Here is a 23,128-nt window from a genome sequence, read left to right as displayed (position 1 = left end):
TTATTTATGTTCTGATAGTCTTGTTGCTAGAGAGTAGAAATAAAGATGAAATCTCCTAGGACTTAGCTTGTCCAGCGCCTGATGGTAGAGAAATTGCCCTGTTTTCCAAGTTACAAAATAGAGTGAATTTATTACTCATGTTGACGCTGTATGGTTTCAGTTATGGGTTATAAAATGCGTTGAGCTTTTCTACACAATGAGGATATCATTCTTATAATACAGAATTCCTATAATAAATGGACCTTTACAATATAGGCATATATATGGAGCATTATTGTAATATAGAGATGTAAAAAATATTGTGGAACTATTATTTGTTTCGAAATGCAGATGAGATTTTGACTGCTTTTGAGGCAAAAAAATAATAATTCTACTAGTTGATAACACCTTTTACCTATCATGTCTAATGACCTGCCATATCATCTGCAGATTTGTTAAGTCTATCTCATAGAAGAATATGCTTCCGAGTATATTTACATGCCAATAAATCTTTTAACATTTAGCATTGAATTGAAGGTTTCCTGACAACAGAAATCTAGGAAATGTTTTCAGGACATACTGTCGCATTTTGCATATACCAGTTTTTATATGCAGGACATGGCACTCAATCATTTAACGTACAGTATGTTTAGACACAGTATTTTTCTGAAGAAAATTTTTTTTCCATTTCTAAATGCTGGTTGTGACTAAGACTGCTTTAAATTTCAAACCAAGAACACAGGGAGTGTCAGTGTTTGGGAGCCTGAAGCTTCTGTTAGGTGGAATAGGGGAACTTGTGATCCCTCTGTGCCTCAAATGTGCAAGTGCTGTCACAGAGCAGTGACAAAGGTGTGTATATTTCACTCATGGCCTTCATATTTTAATGCACCGCAGTTTAATTAGCAAGTCTGTTGTTAGAAGTATGTCTTGTTTAGTATCTTCTTATGATGATGTAGGGTTCCATAATTAACAATAGTTTCAGCTTTTATGTTCCTCAGCAAAACACCTGATTGTGTCCTATTTACATGCTGTTAAAAAACGAATCAATGTACAGATCTGCTGTTTCAAACGCATAGCAGCGGCCTTCGCTTTGTGTTGTCAGTGGGGAGAGATCTGTACAAACATTTATGGTACACACTTGCCAGTACCAACACTCAAGTACATTATCAGAGTTCCCTTAGATACTTTGTTACATCTACAGTGTCTGCATTCTGAGAGTCAAAAGCTGCTATTAAACTTCCAATTATTATGACTATTCCAAACCTTGCCTGAGGTAAGGATGAATGCGTACTGGACTGGCACATCAAGACAATAGAAATACGCTGAATTATATGGTTTACTCTAAATCATGAACCCTTTTGTGGGATTTAGTAAGTACTGTTTGCTGAATTCTACACTCTCTTGTATCTTTTAAACTAATTTTTGTCAATCAAGGTTGTTTAATTCATTAATTCATTAAACCTTAATCTCTATAAATCTCTTAAAGATTCTTGATATTCATATTCTTTTAATTACATGCAGTCTAAACAGAAATGGCACGACATATACTATACTATATAGAGAGAGTGTATTAGCAGATTTGGAGTGTATATCATACATATGGTTAGTTTAATTATGTTCCTTAAGAGATGTCTCCCTTGCTTAAATTCAGCAGTTTCACCAGGATGTGTTGGACTCTTATCGTTAAGTGCTTGTCTTCTCTCCTGAAGAGAAACAGTGCCACCTACAGACTCAATTGTTAATTTTCAAAAAGAGCAAGCTTTTATTTCATTTGAAAAAGTTGCAGAAAGATGCTGGGCTTGGAAATAATCCTGTATTTACATATTCATAAATTGTATATAGAATAGCCCAGTTAATAACTAATAAGACTTACTGATAGTATTATTTTAAACCAGAAATGTCATTTTTGACAATATAAAATGCTTAGTTCAGTAAGTTTAATGATAGAGAAAAGCAATCAATATTTAATACTGACTAATTTTCATTTGAAATTACATGAAAGTAAAGGATGTACAGTTGTAATTACTTCACGGGAAAACTGAAAAGATCTATGTCATTTTCTTGGCTTTGTTTAAAACGACTTTTATTGAAAGAGCTACCAGAGGGAAGGTAATAACATTTTACACGCCTTTGTCCTACACCAAAGGGAGAGCTGTTCCTGTTCACCAGTAATTCTGATAGTGTTAATAAGCTCTGCGAAAGACTATCATATAACTTGCTGTTCTGCTACAACCTTTAGTCACTCTTGGAAATGGGTTGTAGGTTGACAAGTATTCAGTCATGTCTTAAGAGAATGGGGAAAAACGCTTTACTAATTAAGTATAGTTGTGAACTATGTTACATGCTGATGAGTTCATGTGACAGTATCTAAGGTATTAAAGTATCTGGGGTATTGATGCACTCCAGGGGCATTGAGGTAACTCCCAATCAAGTTAGCTGAAAATGAGGACTCAGGCATTTCCATTCCCTTTGCAACTCACTTGTTTTAATCAAGGTAATGCAACAACTACTTAAGATACATCTAGACAGCACAGCAGGTAACCTTCTTGGTGAATTATTCAGTTCTTCCTCTGCACCGCCAGTCCTGTTTGCCTTGTAGAGCTCATACCTGGGTTCACCTCTGCGAGGATGGTGCCTCTGTATTTCCTGCCCCAACATGAGCCCAGTCTTCTGACTAGCATGTGATGTTCAAGGAAAAAAGTTTTGATCTCTTTAAATTGTATGCTGAGGATTGAAAAAGAAGAAGGTTTTTATAATTACTTTAAATGATTAAAGAAGCAATTTTAAGAAAATTAGCACATACTAAACAATTAAGACATTACATTTGGGAGTGAACATTCAGATGATAATTTCATGTTGAGACTTATCTACATGGTGGTATAAATAATGCATAAGAAGTATAGTTGATACAAGTGAGATTGCTCAAGTGTGTAAAATTAAGTGTTCACAGTATGTATACCAAAAATAGATGAGAATATGATTTCATAAGTAAACTTTACTAAATGAATTCTGGAAAAGGGTAAAAGTTTGAGTATGATTTACTGGGTTAGATGTGAATTTCATAAAATGATTGATTTATTACATAAAATTTAATTTTGTCATTTGGAAGTGATTTAAAGCCAGTAATTAAAACTGAAGAAAGTTTGCTCACAGTAGAATGTGAGAGTGGGATTATTTTAATTACTAGAAGGACCAGAGGAAACATGACTTAGAAAAGGATTCCAACAGAAAATGTATCATTCTCATACTAAAGGCTGCTGGAGTACCAAACGGTAAGATGAAAAGTACAATGATGGTAGCTGGTTATGCATTAAAGCAGGTATGTGCTGTAGGCAGAAGAATGGACATTTCTCTTTCAACTACCAAACAGACTCAGGACTAACTTCTATCTTCTATACCCTGTGTTGCTCTAGTTTTGTTGATCTGCACCTGGAACTGACTGTGCCATATTTGCACCATGTGAACTTGCTATAGATGATCCTAGCAGTACACACTTGCTCATCCGAACAAGATATCAAATGCATAGGTCACTTAAGACAACTGCACATGGTGGTCTCTCTAGCAACTCTTACTAAATGTAGTAGAGCCAGAGGAGAGCAGTTAGAAAGCAAACTTCTTGGTAACTGTTAGACTTATTTCTCACCTTGGTGGTGCAACAAGAATGGGGGGTGAAGGGAGAAACAAAAAAACCAAAACCAATCAACCCTGCTCCTGACAAAGCTATGCCTTAGAATGACTAGAGCAGCTGATGTTTGATTTGGATTTCCTCTTGCTGGTCTATTGAGTTCTATGATTTTTCTCCAGAGAGTAATCAATGACCTCCTCTTGTACCTACACGTTACAAATACATACACTCCTACAGGAAGTGAATTGCTCAAAGCCACAATTAGCTTTCTGTGAGGTTCTGATAGTAGAAGGTCATCACCTCAGGCCCCCTGACCAAAATGAAAAAGTGAAAAAAATGAAACAACCCACTCATATTGCCTAGAGTAAAAAACTTGCTCTGTGTGGCAGTAGTTTAAATTTTCTGTGTTGATTGTGTTCACATACTTAACCCATGTTTCAAGTGTTTATATACTATATTCTGGTTTTCTAGTAATGCCTGATCTCTATAGTTCTAAACGCATGACCTAAAGGCAGCTGGTCAAGAGGGAATGATGAAGGGCTTAATTACTCTCCCACCCCCATTAACATCAAGTTATGAATTACAATCAGCTGCTGTGAAAACCTAATGCCCAGAAGGCAGAAAGGGAAGAAGTTACCTCTAGAGGGTTAGGAGTTGGATTTAGGTTTGTTATGGGAGCAACGTATGAGGAAAGAGTGCTGCTAGCAAGGTGAGTATTAAAATGTCTGGCTGTCAGAGAATAGCTTTGCTAATTTAAGATGGGGATGTTGCAAGTGTCTGATAATATTAAAAGTTACTGTGAGGTAGCAATTGCTTGATGATTTATAGCATTTGCACTGAAGTGACTTCCAGTATTTTTTAAGATAGGAATGAGAATGGAGAAAGGTATGATGAAATAAATAGCTCTCTTTTTTGTTGCAGTGAATCTGGGTAACCACACATCTGATTAAAAATATTAAAAGGGTCTGTTTGAAAAGAAATAGTCTAATATCCAAATGCTGGTCTCTGTTTTCTGTAATGGAACCAAAGTCCTGTATATCTGAAGACTTAAGTCTTTGTCTTGAGATAGCAGTAACTAAGGTGAGTCTGTCTGTAGCCCCACTAATGCTGTCAGTGATTTCAAGTTCTGTGTGATGTTTCTATCCTAATCTCTGTGGTATATTACATGTATTTTATTTGGTTTAAAATATAAAATATCTTAAAGTCACCGGAGCCCTAAAGCAAGGGAAATATATTTCATGGATTGTTCAGCTGGGAACTATGTCTAATTTATTTTTGTCTTTTCAAGAGATCTGTGGTGCTATACTCTATCAGAAATGGTTATTAATAAACATTAACTAGTTTGATGATTATGAGTAGTGTCACCAAGCAATTAATATTTAATTGAGCATTAAATTAAGTCCAGTTACTGTAAAGCGTCACCATCTGAGTTTGAAAAGAACCTTAACAATTTTTTTGCAAAGCATCTTGTGGTTTCTGATTTAAAAGCACAAGAGAAGGTATCTTCTGTGGAAGCTTGAAGACTTTATTGGCAGCTAAAGACCAGTTTATTAAAGAGAATGAGGTCAGTTTGGGCACTTTGGGACCCTTTTTCTGTTTTCCACCTTAGTTGTACTTTTAGGATTTACCCTTTTTTGAACACCTCAGTATTCGATGTGAAAATTAAGTTGGCAGGCTTTAGCATTACAATTAAAAACTTACATGCTCAACTCCTTGTTTCATTTGTCCTCAAAAAAATAACTGGCTCCCAAATGCTTCATAGACAGTATCTAATATACAAATTTGGCTTCTAAACTGAAGTGGAAGCACTTGACGGTTTTAAATGAAAGCACTACTGTAAGCATAAGCATAAAAATGGTGCTGTATAGGATATCTGATAGCCAGGTTTACAGGCATTTCTTTTGTAAAGCATCTCTTGGACTATGCAGTAGTATTGGCTTCCTAGGAAGCCACTAACTGGTCTGTTCTCCCCTAATTAGCCTGTTTCCAATACATTACCTCCCTGCACAATAGGTGTTTACTGAGTTGACTAGTAGGATAATAGGAAAACTTTAATTGTCATAGTATTGATTTAATCATCCTCATTTTCTCCACTTCTTCAGGGAACTAGCATGCTCTTACTGCTACTGACTTTATTCTGCATGCAGATAATACTCTAAAGCAAGGTTTGGATTGCACATTAATTGACTTTTCTGTAGTAATAGGTGTTATGGCATGTATCTGATGCTTTACAAATAGAAGTCCTTTTCTGTAGTGCATTTCACAGGAGAGACTGCTGTGCTCTTGCAGACATGTACTGACTGTGTTGGGTCTCCCGAGTCAGTAACTTCTGGTGGTGCTTATTGAAGGAATACAGTAACAGGTTCTGTCACGTTCCTCTCAGTTACTGTTTGTAGGTGGAATATGTGAATATCACACATTTTCACTTAAAACTTATGTTATTACTGGTTTGATTCCTCTGTAGTAGAAACACCTGAAGTAAATTGGATATATTCCACTGATTGCAGCAGTATTCTTTTCTGGTGATGCTGGGTAGAGGGCCTTGCACCAGTGTGGGCTGTTTGAGATGTTGGAGGGGATTATTGTGCAGCTGCCAAGCCATTCTGTTCACTTTCTAATTGCTTTTCTGAACTGAAATAACATGTCTTCTTTTTCCCAATATATGTTTAATATTTGTTTTATGATAGCTGAATAAACTGGGTATTCTCTCTGCTTATAAAGGTTATTAACATTGTTTGATATGTATTACTATCCTAATTGCATTCTTTCATCTCTTAAATATTGAGTTTTCTGAAACTCATTGGAGAAAAGGTCTCCATTCCGTTGGATCAGGTGTCATTATTTTTACTGTGGGAATGCTGTAGGCCTGGGCAGAGTCCTTGGGGTAAGGCAATAATACGCTTGGGTTGCCAGAGCCCTAGGAAATGTGCAGCTGGTGCCACTGAGGGTGAGATCATGATGTGTGGGTGTGATGGGACCTTTAAGAGGACCTGGGCAAGCCTTTTTTAAAATGAGCTTCCAGAGAGATCAGAAAGGATTTTAAATTGAAGCAAGCAACCGAGAAATAACAACTTTTGCTTTACAGCATGAACTAGCATAATTAGTTTCTATGGGCAAGTAGAAGTCAATAGGTAAGACAATATAAGCAAAAAGGTTTTGAATCCTGATTTATCCCAGTACTTGAAAAGACCTTTGCCCTCAGCTCAAGTTCACTCAGTTCAGTGGCTTTCTGGCTTGTGCCACACAGATACCTCTGAGTCCATAGAAGAGGTCTTTTTCTTTTTCTCTTACCTTTTGAGGCTCCCTCCTTTCAACAGTCCTTTGCCTCAAGCTGTAGGCAACTCCGCCTTGTTGCTTTGACTTTCCTCTGCTAAAACCGATGTACTCATTGGACAAAAGACAGTAAACGTGCTGACAGTCACACTGAGGCTTATTGCCACAGGTGATGGGAAGCACAGCATCTATCTGTTCCTCTATTCTGTCTCCCACTTATAAATTCAGCATAAACCTTATTCTCTTCCTTAACTTTTCCATAGCGTCAAAAACTTCTCTGTTTTGGGAATAATTAAATTTGTCAAAAGTGTTGACAGGCCCCAAAAGGTTTCTGCCCTCTTAGTCTGACCTTTGCAACCATCTGTGTTAAATTTCTTTTGTAACAGTTCCTTTGTAGATAAAAATATACATTCTCTTTCCAAAATCTATAGATATTTTTCTTTTCTCTGTATTGTTCTCAGTTTTACAGATATTAAAAATGTAGTTGTATTGCAAAATTTTAGGAGTTAATTGATTCTTTTTTTTTTTCTTCTTTAAAGTTTATTTGTCTATAAATGTAACCACTGAGTTTTATTGTACTTTTGATTCTCCGGGTTTACTCCCAGTAGAGGTAACTTATGGTGTCACTGATTTCTAAGGGGTGAAACTGTGTTCCAGATAAAGATAGTGATAGCTGTGGTGGTTCTGGAAGTACAGCTGAAGTTTTGACTTAATTGTGGAACTGCTGTTGTATCATTCTGGTAATGGTGATGAGGTAAGAGGGGTTTTGGTTTTGTTTTGTTCTTTTTTGAGAGAGAGAATTAAAACAGGTTCTAACCAACATTACCAGTTTGAAGGAGAATTCCATGGAATTTAATTAAAGGTTACAAAGATTACTTGAGTTAATGCCAGTTTATTGTCAAAAGCAGATGCGGCTACATTTGGGATGGCTTTTTCAGAGTAACAGTTGGGAGTGGGGTATGGGGATGCATTATGTGGGGACTTTACAGATTTTCGTTAACTCTAGGGAATGAATATGTTTTCTGATTTTGTCATATAATGCTGTAGGGTAAAGATAAGGTCTGTTATAAATACACAAATCAGCATACTGCAGGTACTTCCAAGCTGTAAGATAATGAAGATTATATTACACTGGAAATACATACTAAAACTCACTTTATTTCTTTCTAGTTCTACTTTTTTACTACTTCTAGTTAAAACACAGGAAAATATTTGAGATCTAGTATGTTAATTTCTGTAGGTAATTGTGTTGGGCGGTTATGGTTTTTTTTTTGGCAGCACAAAGATAAGTTTTTGAGTAGTTATCAGACTACTTCATGACTAGTTATCTCTGAGGATTGGACAAGGATACCTGAGCAGTGAGAGATTTCTTAGACTAGCTGGTTAGTAATCTGTTGTTCGAACAATGTGCTTTACTTTTTTTATATACTCTATCACACATAATATTTCCCTATGAAATCCATGCAGCCTTAAGTTATCTAACCAAGCTTCTGATAAAAGAAAAAATAATTAAAATGAATGGTTACTTTGGGAGTGGAGTCTGAGTTTTTAAAATGAAATGTGTTGTAATGACTTTCTTATCATGTATTGATATAAAATTAATCAAGTTTGTCTCCTGTCAGTACTCAGCTGTAATAAATGACAGGCTGTTGTGGTGCCAAACCATCCAAGAAATTATTTGCTATAGGATTTGTCAGAAATCTGCTGACATTCAATGTGTTCTTGACTGTGGCTCAGAGATGATATTTCAGCTTTGTGTCATATATGCATGAGTTCTTCTTTCAGGCTGTTTTGGCTTTCTGCAGCTGTTAAAAGGTCAGAGGTAATCAGATAAGCCAGTAGGATGCTATCTGTCATTATAATTGACTTGAGCCATCATACATAGGAAATCATGCTGAATATCAATACTGACATTTAAAGTGATGGTATAGTGATTGTATTATTACAAATGTATCCCATATTTAGCTACAGCAGATCCTGTTTTTTTCTCTGTGCAGAAACAAGTGCTGCAAGGTATTAAATTTTTATGTCTACTTATCTGGTGAAAATCATCTAAACTATCCAGAAATTATTTTCCCAGAACGATGTGATTGAGTTCATCCAGTTTTGAAACATGGTTGTGCACAATTTGTATTATTTTTAGAGGCATAAGAGGTATTAGTAAAATATAACTCATGCAGCTGGCATTTTGAATAAAAAGATTAATAAAGCAGTCAAAAGTTGTTCTCCTTAACGCTATTAAATGTTTGTCATATGTCTAGTTGAGCTGATACCAGGTACCCATGTCTTTCACTACCTGGTGAACACCTCATTGCTTGGAACTTATGTTGAAGCTACAAGTCAGGGTTTTGGTAATGCTTCTGTATGTTTTCCTCTAGAGCAGTTTGAGCCATGCAAAACGTCATGTATACCTGTTTTTTAGCTCAGAGACATTATCTGCTCTTATTTGATGTTCTTATGTAATCTTTAGTAAAGACAAGCTCGGGGGAGAGATATTGCCTGAAATCCTGTTGATAAATCTAATTAAAATTGAAGTCTTGGAGAATATTGTAATTATATACATGTATATACACACACAAATTTAGCAGTGAATATTTGTTTTCTATTTTGCAAAGTATCCCAAGAGTCTATTTCATTAGCCCATGAAGTACTTCTAGAACTGAGAAACTGTGAAGTCACTTGACACAAGTGATGTATGCTACACTTGTGTTCTGCTGAGGAAGTGATCTTCCAATTAGCAGCAAAGATTTTTTCGTAATCCAAAACAAATTGAAAAAAAACAACCACAAAACCAACCCAAACCTCCCAATAACATCATTTTCTTTTAGAGGAAAAAAAGAACTTGCTCATATCTAAACTAGGAAAATATATTCTGTAATTTCAGTTGTTGTTAACTGTAAATCATACTAACCAGAACATTTATTCTTTCTTCCCAATTTTCTCTTTAGTAATGAGAAATGAAATTAGTTCATCAGGGTAGCTTAAATAGTGGCAACTTGAAAAAATGTAACTGCAATCCTAAATTAGTAGGAAGGAAAAATTTTTGGCAGAAGAGAAAGTATTTTGTTTGAAAGGCTGTCCTGTCCCTTAGTTAAATCTAATATTAAGATGTGAGAGGCTCATCACACTTTTGGATCATACAGAAGACCTCTCTAATACCAATATTGATGGTATTAACGTTAGGCAAGGTCATCTTTTCTGCTATAGGTTCATGCTGTTAATGTTTTATTTTTGCCTTGATGTACTAGCCAATATAGAATCATAGAATAGTTAGGGCTGGAAAGGACCTTAAGATCATCTAGTTCCAACCCCCCTGCCATAGACAGGGACACCTTACGCTAAATCATATCACCCAAGGCCTCGTCCAACCTGGTCTTGAACACTGCCAGGGACGGAGCATTCACAACCTCCCTGGCCAACCTATTCCAGTGCCTGACCACCCTAACAGGAAAAAATTTCCTTCTTACATCCAATCTAAACTTCCCCTGTTTAAGTTTGAACCCGTTACCCCTTGTCCTATCACTACAGTCTCTAATGAAGAGTCCCTCTCCAGCATCCCTATAGGCCCTCTTCAGATACTGCAAGGCTGCTATGAGGTCTCCATGCAGCCTTCTCTTCTCCAGGCTGAACAGCCCCAACTTCCTTGGCCTGTCTTCATATGGGAGGTGCTCCAGTCCCCTGATCATCCTCGTGGCCCTTCTCTGGACTTGTTCCAACAGTTCCATGTCCTTTTTATGTTGAGGGCACCAGAACTGCACACAGTAGTCCAAGTGAGGTCTCATGACAGCAGAGTAGAGGGGCAGGATCACCTCCTTGGACCTGCTGGTCACTCTCCTTTTGATGCAGCCCAGGATACGGTTGGCTTTCTGGGCTGCAAGCGCACACTGAAGCTGGCTCATGTTCATTTTCTCATCAACCGACACCCCCAAGTCCTTCTCCACAGGGCTGCTCTGAATCTCTTCTCTGCCCAACCTGTAGCTGTGCCCGGGATTGCTCCGACCCAGGTGTAGGACCTTGCACTTGGCATGGTTAAACTTCATGAGGTTGGCATCAGCCCACCTCACAAGTGTGTCAAGGTCCCTCTGGATGACATTCCTTCCCTCCAGCGTATCGACCGAACCACACAGCTTGGTGTCATGGGCAGACTTGCTGAGGGCCACTCAATCCCACTGTCCATGTCAGCAACAAAGATGTTAAACAAGACCGCTCCCAACACCGATCCTTGAGGGACGCCACTCGTTACTGGTCTCCAGCCGGACATTGAGCCATTGACCACAACTCTTTGTGTGTGGCCATCCAGCCAGTTCTTTATCCACCGAGTGGTCCATCCATCAAATTGATGTCTCTCCAATTTAGAGTCAAGGATGTCCTGTGGGACAGTGTCAAACGCTTTGCACAAGTCCAGGTAGATGACATCAACTGCTCTGCCCCTGTCCATCATTTCTGTAGCCCCATCATAGAAGGCCACCAAATTGTTCAGGCAGGATTTTCCCCTAGTGAAGCCATGCTGGCTATCTTTAGTGACAGATCAGGGATTGAACTGGACAAATTAGGAGCTAAAAATACAACTTGAACTAGTCAATTCTTGTAGCTGGGGATAAGAACAAATTTCTTTCTCCTGTGAAGAGAGAATATGGATGGGGAGACATAGCACCCATTTGCTATTAGAGTGCATGACAAATGTGAAACTAGCTGTTGTCTGGTAAAGAAATAGCCCCTTAACTAGAATAAATGAAATTAAGAAATATATCTAAAGGTATTCCTTATGCTAAAAGTATGATATGGCAGCACTTCAGGAAGCAAACCCAAGTTATCTAGTGGTAAAGTTAAAATGTCATCACCAGTTCCTAGATGAGGCCAACTATACCATATTATTACATTGTGGCTTAAAAGGTACAAAAATATTTGATTTATGACATGGTATGTTCATAATTATTAAATAAAAATCGATAATCTCTTTTAAAAGGCCTTGTGGATGTATTTTTTTTATTTTTAATAAAATAACTCAGCTTTTGTAAGCTTCGGTTAGAATCAAAGACCTTTACATTTTCAAAACCATGAAACAAAACACTGCTATGTATAAAGCTTTAATATTTGTCTGCATTTACCTCATTACAAGCAAACATCTTAGAAACATTTGACTCACTGCCTTTTTATTATGTTGTGTTAAATCAGACACTACTGTTACAGTAAGTATGTTACATGCGTGACCTATCAAATTAGATAAGTTAGGAGTGGTGTTGGGTGAGATTGAGGTGCAGCTTTGAAGTATTCGCAAGACTCGCTTCAAGAAAATTGCTCTGTTTCCATTTAATGTTCTAAGTTGTTCTGTGTATTTTTGTACTATTGAGCACTGTTGATGAGAGGAACATCTTCAGGATCAGATTCCAAGATTTTAAACCAAAAGTTGTCTTTGAACATGCTAGTTGAGTGGGTTCTCCAGTCAAACATATCAATATGAAGTCTATTTCACAGCTCTTCTCTGCCAAAATAATACACCTAATGGGGATTTGAAGTAGTCCTCATATTCTTGATGCTTAGTAAAATACACTTCTAAAATAGGCTGCTTTAACAGAGGGACAAAAAATTGCTGGCAGAAGTTTTGCTGATGCCACAGTGTCACTGCACTGTGCATAATCTGATCTTCGTAAAATTTCAGTTATTGGAAAGTGAATTCCTGCATTACTAAAGCACACTTTCCAGGTGAATGTGGGTTATTAGCCATGCTAGCACTCAGAAGTCTTGGAATTGCCTTCTGTTCTTCAGTCTTTCTTCAATTAAAAGCAAAATGTTCTCATTCTCTTTGACCATTTAATGTGGACACAATTGTATAATATATGAAAATAATAATGAGTATTTTACTATTTTGAGTTTTACTGGTTTAGTAATTAAAAGCATAGAAGCAATTCCTAACATTCTGAATATTACATACAATTTAGAATTACTAGAGTGTATGTCTGTGTGGATCTGAGCATGTATGACAAGGATAGCAAAATGCATGCTGCATTCACTTTGATTGTGAGATAATACATGGAACTAGGAGCAGTGAAATGTTTGAGAACTAGCTGTCAGATATTTTGAGGGTTTCATTTGCTGTTGTGATGAGAAGCTGTTCTTATTTTCATACCCAAATGTTAATATGACTGTGAGCGCAACAGACACATGTCTTTTCAGAATGTATCAGCTAATGTGGCTTATTCCTTGTCAGTAAATTACTGGATTTTTCAGTTTGCTATAGTAATCAGTTCTTAGACCTGAATTGCATGCAGGTCATGCAAGCAATTGTAGCACTTTGTGCATTAGTTTCTACTGCTCTCGTTTATAAGTGCTGTTAACTCATGAGTTTTAAAATTAAAAAAAAAAAAAAATCTTAGTTATTGTTCCACAAAGCTGATTTTACATAAATGCTTCAGGAAAGCAGCTAAGAGTTCTCATGTGATACATGAATGTAAGCTGAAACAAATTAAACAAAGTTTCAAATTATTATTACCCACAGTGAAAATATATCTCTTTAAGGAATCATTAAAGTAGCATCTAATCTAAGCATTCCTTAGTTATTGGTCTGGAACAATGACACAGTGTTTTCAGTACTGAAAATTACTTACTTCTTAAAGGATGTGCGGTGGGCTGTGGTGTATGAGAACAACAGGAAACTAGTAAAAAATGAGCTACTCATGGAAGTGTCTTTTCAGGGTTTCTGATTTATCATTAAAAATTTCTTTCATCAGTATGAAGGTATATTGGCTCTCTGTATAATTTTATTTATATATCCTGCAGTGCATAGTTCATCAGTGTAAGATTTGCATTATTTTTTTTTGTTTTATTTTGACAGTGGCCTTTATGTTCCCTTTATTGGTTTCACATTCTTTTGTTGGAAGGTTATCTGTATTGTAAGTGATCATGAATTTCAGTGCGTGTCACTGAAAAGAAAAAATGGTCCCTAAAATTTAAGTTCTTAAATGGCACCTCACAACTCTTTTTAAGTATGTCATTCTCATTTATGCAAGGCCTCTATTCTCTTCCTTGAGATTGGAGCAGACTCTTCAATATGAGTTAAATACCTCACTAATTAATCCCTGGGTAAAACAGGGTTTAGCCCATAGTATTTAGCTGACACTGTGAGAGCAGCTATCATCTATATTTTCTCTCTGTGTGTTTTTTCACTCTATTCTGTGAAAATGAGACTTGCTTGTATTCAAAGAATGTAGATAGTGATTCTGTATGGCATTTCTTTGTCTCATTATGCCTAAGAAAATACCTTTGGCACTGGCTGCTGAACTCATGTAAACCAGCCAAGTTAAGTGCAGTCAGATGGGAGTAGATGCTGTTTGTCAAATAGGTATCTCCCCAGACATGCACATCTTAAGGATTTACACCAAGAAGTCAGATACTGGCTGTGTGACCCTTGTCGCACTGCTTTGTAGCATTATCTTTCCACCTGGAAAACCTAGCTACTGCTAGAAATAGTAAAGGTAAAGCCCCACACCCTGAACTGCTCACAGCAAGAATTCTTACATAAATACATAGTTAACACTTTCATTTTCATATTATTTTGGCCCTCATGAATTTCTAATGCAGAAGAAGTTGCTGTTGGGAGAGGTAACAGAAGTATTATGATTTGGAGGGGCAGAGGGAGCATGCAGCTTTGGGTGTGCAGAATTTTCAGACAGCAATAATGAAAGCTGCCAAAGTTGAACCAGTCGTAAATGAATGGGTAACTGAGCACGAGGACACAGTGTGTGTTTGGTTGGGTGTTGCTAATCCCCTTTTTTACTACTTAGCTATAGAGATTGAAATCAATACTACTTAGCTATAGAGATTAGTCATCCTATATCAATGGGTTATTTAAAATCTAGCATACTTGGGATTAGGGCTCCCTGACTTTTACTGTTAAATGTATTTTATAGGAGAGTGGGAAAGATAACATGAGTATAGAGCTTTGAAGCTCCATAGTATATAATTACATTACAGTTTTAAAATACCTGCTAATTTAATTTGTGAACTCTGTCTCCTTGGCTCCATTTGCTCTCCTGTATCATTCTTTCCCAGGGAGCTCAGGAACACAGTGATTGAAGCATTTTTGTAAGTCTTGCAATATACGTTAACATCATGGACTGGGGGCACACGCACACAAGTAGCCAAAGACTGAGGAGTGAAGGAAAAGTGACAGCTCTGAGGAGCTGTTTAGAGTAGTTGATGGTTTCTTGAATCATTTCTTTACCACTAGTAAATTAATTGAATGCATAGACTGGAGAAGTCATTCTTAGCACACAAAGAAGTTGCTGCTTGAAGCATTATTTAAATATTCTTTGTCAATAAAGGCTTTAAAAGATCAGCAGATACATTATATTTACGTATCTGCTATATATGTTATACATACCCTCTTGCAGAAATACTTATTTCCCTATGGGAAAGATTGCAAATGTTGACTGGTTGATTACCTTACAAAACCCCAACCTACCCCAAGTAGGGTTGTCGTGATGTAGGGAGTTTTATTTGTTCGGGTTTTTTGTGTTTGGTTGGGTTTTTTAAGTGTGTGTTTCCCAGATGGCCTTGAAGTTGCTCAAGTTCTTCCTAAGTGCTTAGATCCTCCTCAGTTGTCAGATAAAAAAAAAAAAAATCAGTATTTCTTTTGTCACTGTCCTATTAGGCTCCTGTGTTCTGTCATCTGTTGCCACTCTTAAGTGGAAGCCAGGAATTAAGTAAAATGACATTAAGAAATGTGGCATCAGTTTATAGTTCATTGTTATTAGTAGTAGTCATATAATCCATCATGTCTATTAATGTCTATTACTGGAAATGGTTAATAAATTTTATCTCCTTAAGTTTCTCATACATTTGTGTGTGCATATAGCCCATATTTTCTGAGAAATTCTAAATCCGTTTCCTGATCCAGGAACGGATAAATATGCAAAGGAAGCAGGAAATAGATCTGGTCCTACAGGTCAGTCACATAAAATTGAAATCTAATAGGTAGTCTGAGGTCTAAGATTGATTAATCTAATCTTAAATTAATTTTTTATTGCAATTTTGTAATTGTTTCTCTAATGAGAAAAAAAGGTACTATATTTTCTGTCTTGGAAAATAAACTTTAAAGGTTCATGCATAACACCTGTGAACAGATTGTAAATAGTTATCATTGTAGTAAAGGAGCTGATACTTGATAAGGAAACAGTTTTGAACATAGTAGAACAAACCAAACTCAGTTCAGAATCTAACAAATACTGAATATGTTAAAAATCAGACATGCGTTTGCTTCCCTGGTCATCCCTGTTTTCTGGCATTTGGTATGAAGTACGGCTATTAAGCTACGATTTCATTTTATGTTCTGAGCTGAATTTGAGGTTAGAGGCAAATAGAAACCAGTGTCTAGTTTCAGATTTCATTATATTGAAATAATGAGGTTTTGACCTTAAATGAAAGAAATGTCATGGGATCAGATGAATGGCATGTGTTTGGTTGTTTTTTTTTATATTATTTTTATTTTTTATCACCCCCCGTGTTGGATTACAGAGGGTTCTTAAGTCATCATAAATCATAGAATCATAGAATAGTTAGGGCTGGAAAGGACCTTAAGATCATCAAGTTCCAACCCCCTGCCATGGGCAGGGACACCTCACACTAAAGCATATCACCCAAGGCTTTGTCCAACCTGGCCTTGAGCACTGCCAGGGATGGAACATTCACAACCTCCCTGGGCAACCCATTCCAGTGCCTCACCACCCTAACAGGAAAGAATTTCCTCCTTATATCCGATCTAAACTTCTCCTGTTTAAGTTTTAACCCGTTACCCCTTGTCCTGTCACAGTCCCTAATGAAGAGTCCCTCCCCAGCATCCCTATAGGCACCCTTCAGATACTGGAAGGCTGCTATGAAGTCTCCACACAGCTTTCTCTTCTCCAGGCTGAACAGCCCCAACTTTCTCAGCCTGTCTTCATATGGGAGGTGCTTCAGTCCCCTGATCATCCTTGTGGCTCTCCTCTGGACTTGTTCCAACAGTTCCATGTCCTTTTTATGTTGAGGGCACCAGAACTGCACACAGTACTCCAGGTGAGGTCTCATGAGAGCAGAGTAGAGGGGCAGGATCACGTCCTTTGACCTGCTGGTCACTCTCCTTTTGATGCAGCCCAGGATCCAACCTATAATAAAACATATGGTCCTTTTTAGTTACTTTTTGGCATGTAATTGTTAAGTTTGAGACTTGAGATGTTCTTAGAAATGGGAATTTTTCAGATTTCTCTTTTTGATTTGCCTGTAAGTGTGTGCAGAAAACTCTTACCTTGCAGTGTAATTGGTGGTGGTATTGTCAAGAAGGACAGTTGTCCTCCTGAAGTAAAGAGAATTGTGCCACAGCCATCTGGTCACTAGAGCCTCCCCAGGGAGTATTAGCATGCTGCTTCTACATCACCAAGATATGTGTTGTTTGGTCTATTGCCATCTATTTATTTACAGCTAACAAGAAATGTTTGAGAACTATGCTTGGAGCCTGCTTTGAATTACTGTAACTTACTAAACCCAAATATCCATATATAACAATATAAATTGTCAGGTGCATTTTCAGTTCTTTTAGTCTTCTGAGCCACAAGCCGGGATTCTGAAATAATGAGGCTGCTGTCAGAGTTTTGCAGTGCTTTCTTGATGTATGTTGCTACCAGAATGCCCATTCACCATTTGTATTTGATGTGTAAATGTTTGATATGCAGAAAACATTTTCAGCATTCATTAAAAGCACTTGTAGGTGTAAAGATGATGTTATATAGCTATAATAAATAACATGTCTAAGTTGGGTAAAACGCTTTAAAGTACTTAAAACCCAAACCATTTTTCGTTTAAATACCCTTTAAGTTGATACACAATTTGCATCAGAGCTTTTGCAAAACCTCTATATTAGTGATTTGCATACTAAATATGGTTTTAAATGAGGATGCAGTTGTCCTTTGTTATTTTATTAGCAATTTAATAAGCCAAGGAAGAAGTTCAATAGCGTCCTGCTTCTTGCAGTTCAAAAGTACTCTAGTATGCATCTTATCTAATTTAAATTTTATTCAAATAGACTACTAAAAATGATACATTAAGTTTACTCCTTAACCTCGCCTTCTTCTAAGCTCTCCAAAATAGCATATCATATCCTTAGTCTTTAAATTCGTGAGACTTTTTCTTTGTTTTCTCTCTTCCTCCCCTAAGAAAATCAGAAGCAGTGAGGAAAATGAATGTGGCGAATGAAATAATCCTGAGTGACCAAAACTGATGTAGCCATACGTTAGAACCCTGAGCTCGAGTACAGTCATTGAACCATTTCTTGAATGGCACAAGTACTTGCTATGCATTTTCTTGGTGCTTGTCACAGAGCTACAACCCAGTAGTAGATAATGTGCCCAAGGTCACTGTAGAAAGCAAGTAACACAAAAAAAACATAATAAAATCTGTATTTCACCATTGTTTCTTCACTGTATTAAGGGGATATGAAGCCATATTAAAATATTCCTACCAGAAATATGATTTTGAGAATTGATTTCACAGTAAGTGCAGAGGTAAAACCTTGAACACAGTTAATAACTTGTCTCCCATGCTCAATACAGGTGAATACAAACTGGAAGACATATAAAATGGGGTGGAGCAGTCTTATGCAAACAGACTAGAAATTGATTCCTTTAGCCTTGTAAGATATGACTGCTTTTCCTGAATAGCACATAAGCTCAGAGCGTTACTGATGAAATACAAAAAATAAGTAGATTGTCCATATACAAAGTCTCACAAGAAGCAGAAGGATGTTTCAAATCAATTAGTAGTAAGGTTCTACAGCCTTCCACTGGAATTTGTGAGATCAAAAATCCAGTTACCTTCGTGGTGTTCTGTGGCCAAATGGATGATGCTATAGCAGAAGTTGGTAAGGGACTAGATAATATATATATTCTATTTCTATGATTTTTCACTCTCTCATTTTCCAGGGAAACGCACCAGTGATAGCAGCCTTCCAGTATCAGAAGGGGGCCTGTAGGGGTGCTGGGGAGGGACTCTTCATTAGGGACTGTAGCGATAGGACAAGGGGTAATGGGTTAAAACTTAAACAGGGGAAGTTTAGATTGGATATAAGAGGAAATTCTTTCCTGTGAGGGTGGTGAGGCACTGGAATAGGTTGCCCAGGGAGGTTGTGAATGCTCTGTCCCTGGCAGTGTTCAAGACCAGGTTGGATGAGGCCTTGGGTGAGATGGTTTAGTGTGAGGTGTCCCTGCCCATAACAGGGGGGTTGGAACTTGATGATCCAACCTGTCACAGCCCTAACAGTCCTTTCCAGCCATAACAATTCTATGATTCTATGATATTTTGCTGTTACAAAGGATCTTTAGTAGGACAAGGTTTGCAGGGCGATAAGATAATGTCTTTTATTATACCAACCGATGTAATGGGGGGGGGGGGTGTGTGTGTAAGAAATGCTAAAAATCAATGCATTGATCTCCAGTCTGAAAGGTCCTCTTTTGGGTTTTAAGTGCAGTTAAATCAGCATGATCCAATGCTAAGTGTAAGTTGAGAAAGGAAAGTCGTAAGAACAGGTGAACCAAAGGAAATGGTGTCAGTTACAGGGAAAAGGGGATAAATGTACCTTTGATGAGATTTTTGAAAAATAGGGTGGGTGACTCTGAGAAGATTCTTTGGAGTCATAATCTCTATCTTCTTTTCTCCTTTTTTTTTCTTTTTGTTTTGTCCCCCCCCCCCCATATTGACCTGTGCCAGTCTTGGGCTATGTGGAAATCAAGAATGTCAAATAACATGAATGTTCTTTTTTAACTGAAATGAAATTGCCTTAAGGCTCTTTCAAAAATGTCCTCTGTTCTCCTAGAGGAGTTGTATAAATATCTTCAAGTTATTGGGATGAGAAACTTTTCCTCAAAGCAAGAGCTTGACTGTATGTTATCGTTTTGGTGGTAAACTGTAGTTCAGTCAGGAAATGAATAGCTTATAGTAAGTTTGGTGCAAGGTTAGTGCAGGGTTTATTGCCTTAGTTTACAGCTGTTACTGTCATTACTAAGTCAATACAGGACACTAAGTTCTTGGATGCCTACTGGAATTAACTGTTTAGTTGTCTCTTAAATATGCCCAAGGGAGATGTATGTGTCCTGGGTTACTGTTTCTTAGAAGCGTCTGCTAATTGTGAGAAAGTTTCTGCTCCCTGTGAAAACTTAGGTATTTCATTACAGCAAATGCTACAGCTGGAACACCCAGCAGTCAGTTCTGTCTGGATCACATAAGATGCCTTTTTAAGAAGAGAGAATTATCAAATCTTTCTGATAGCCAGTGGTCCAGTAAGTATAGAATTATTTTTGCAGACTTTCAGTCCGTAAAAGCTTTTTCCAGTGGAGAAGAGTAGCTGCATAAGGAAAATAAGGCTGTCATCAGGACTGGTTCTTAATAACCTTTCAGCATTAAACCTATTTCTCTAGACTCTGCTAGTTGTGTACACTAGAACTAGTTCTTACCAACTCTCAAAAATGGAAACCTAAATACCTTATTTCCTACCATCCAGAAATATGCCTGAAGCATGTGGGTGTTCAGTCATCTGAAATCAGTCTTTCAGTCTTTCCTTTTGAGTTTCTACAGCAGTGAATCTGAAAAAGTAAAAATAAATCTTTTACCTAATGACCTGAACATGCAGGCTTGACTGAAGTTTAGTTTCCTGGTCCAGTGAATGTTTAGAACACACCTCAGAAGCAGGTCCTGTCACTGTAGCTTTCTTATGCAACTTCTCTAAATACATTTTCCTTCCCCTTAACTCTTAAATCATTCTTCTGCCTCATCTAATGTTTCTTGCTTCACTTACTTCTTGCTGTACAAAAAAGAGTGAAACAACCACATTTTTTTAACTGAGGGTCAAGAGAATTAATTCCTTGTCATTTATGGTTGAGGGTAGGGAAAAATTCGGCAGCTGCATGGAAAAGGAAGGTCATATGGTAAGGATCCCAAACAATGTCACCACATAAGGAGGAGTCACGAAAAAATTGTGCTAATGATTTTGGATAATAGTATTTAGTGGGTTATTTTTTCATTTAGACTTTGGTTTCCTTTTATCATGTATCTATAAATAGGAATTGACAATAGGAATTGACACTCCTGTTCAATGGGAACTAGTAAAGGTAGTGTTGCTATCATTTTTGTGGGCAGGGGAGCAGAATCGCACTATACAAAGACTAATGAAGTGATGTTCTTAGAGAATTTCTGTAAATACAAGATAATGTAAATACTGAAGTTAATTTTTAATATAATTTTTTTTCCCCACTGCAGTGATGTGGTTTTCTTGGCTTTGTGCCTTGTTTATTTAAATGTTACTTATACTGGAAAGTAATCCAATATTGCCATCTAGTGAAGGGATTAAAAAATACCTAGCCAAACTGTTGCATAAAAACATAGATATGGTATTTACAAATTGAGACTTCTAAACATTGGTAGCATGCACTTTGAAAAACCAGTGCAGGTAAGAATTTGTACCTTTTGGTTTGGTTTTGTAGTTTGTTCAGGGATTTGGTTTGGTTTTTTTAAAGGTATTTACTGTGCATGTTGCCACAGATGTTTCATGGAAGTGAAGGCTGGGGGACAGTAGAAGTTATTCAAGGTGAAACTGTGTTGTTTACATAGCCTCTTACATGGAATCTGAGATACCTGATGTGTCATGGCCCATGAATATATTCCTGGTACAGGCTGGTATGAAAACGAGGAATGAAAACCTCAAATGGTGCCACCTAACATTCACTTATGCTGGACAAACAAATGCTGATGATTTAAAATATGTTATTCTGCAAAGGGATATTACAACATATAACCAATGCTGTCATTGGTTACTTAATTCAGCTTTAGTACTGTCGCATACTGTGGTATAGCAGATTTATAATAGCTGTTGAGTTTTAATATTTAATTGCAAATTTGAAGTTTCTGTTTGAGAATCAAGCCAGCACCCCTGGTTTATATTTTTAAGCTATGCTTTCATATATTTCATTATCTGTTTCTCTTGAAATAATTTTTATAATGTAATTATAGTGCCAAAGTGTTTCATCCTCCTTGCTTGCCTGTCTATATTGTTGTGAAGGGGGAAGTGGAGTGTGGCCCTTAGCACCTGATACCTAGTTGGAAAACTAAGGGCCAGTCTTGTATAGAACTAGAGAAAACTATGAATTTTCCCCAATTCTTAATCAATGGATTTGCTACTTTTTTCTACTATTTTTCACCCTCCTGTATTTTTCGGCACAAGTGTGTATTGTGTTGCCCACTAAGTCTTCCATGTGGATTCATTGTAATTCCATGAGAACATACTTGTGAGGATTTACAAACTCATATTTTAGAAGGGATCCAAATCATGAGAAAATATAAATGTCTTGCATTTATTTACCAGGATAATTTTTTTTTTTGTTCATAAGGAATTTGTTTGTTAAAAGTATGGATCTGCCCACGATAACTGTGTGCAACTGAGTCACCAAGAAAATTTGTGTCTCAGATACAGCCCAAGTACAGGTTTGGGGTTCTCAATCTGCATTCCCATTGGATTCTTCAGTTATGGAAAAGTTGCTTAATCTTTGTGTGTTACCCGGAGCATTCAGTGAGAATCATAATGTTTGTTTCCATATGTTAGGAAGAGCCTGCAAATGTCAGATGATGTTTATACAACATTTAGAAAAACTAAAGATGGTTTAATTGAGTATAGAGAGACTACACACAAGGGAATTGCCAAATCACATGACTGAGCCTTGCAGTCTAGCCCTGAGTTTGTGTTCTTAAGCTGTTACCCAGCAAGATTGGTCAGTAGTTACCTTGGGGGAGATACAGCTCTGACCTTGCAGAGGTTTCTTGTTTTTTTTCTAGTGCAGTAACAGAATATTAAAAAGGCAATGTATAGCTCACAGTTACCCCAGTAACTTAACACAAGGGGAAACGGCAAGTAGTAGTATGAGAGAAAGTATGTTCTTGGGGATTTTTTCCAGTGCAAGTCACTGAAGCTTTGTATCACCACTTACAGCTGTAACCACTGCTGCCCTTACTTGAGAAAGGCTTTTTGCTGCATTCTCTAAATATGCCTGTGCTATTGCAGAGGCCATAACAAAGTTTCTCTTAAATGCAGTAAGAGAAAGTAGAAGCCAAGTATAAATTAAAAGATAACAAAGTAGTATAATTAATTGTCAATTATTCACCCTGTGTTGTTCACACAAGTTTGTAGGACAGTGGGATAATATTGCCCTTCACTGCTCCAGGGTTTCAGTCCTAAATAAT

General features: G+C 37.2%; 1 long non-coding RNA gene across 2 annotated transcripts in view; it reads left to right on the top strand.

The window, feature by feature from the left end:
- The first annotated feature begins 4,245 nt into the window (after nucleotides 1-4,245).
- Nucleotides 4,246-23,128, top strand: part of LOC130607767 (uncharacterized) — a 137,841-nt gene continuing 118,958 nt past the window's right edge. For both annotated transcript variants that reach the window (XR_008974333.1, XR_008974334.1), the window contains exon 1: nucleotides 4,246-4,313. This is a non-coding gene — a long non-coding RNA (uncharacterized LOC130607767). The remainder of the gene's footprint in view (nucleotides 4,314-23,128) is intronic.

This window comes from Pezoporus wallicus, unplaced genomic scaffold, assembly GCF_028554395.1.
Source record: "Pezoporus wallicus isolate ANWC-B61680 ecotype Strahan unplaced genomic scaffold, APGP_CSIRO_Pwel_v1 scaffold_6445, whole genome shotgun sequence".
Lineage (NCBI taxonomy): Eukaryota > Metazoa > Chordata > Aves > Psittaciformes > Psittacidae > Pezoporus > Pezoporus wallicus.
Note: the sequence above shows the minus strand (reverse complement) of the source record. Positions and strands in the feature narration are given on the sequence as shown.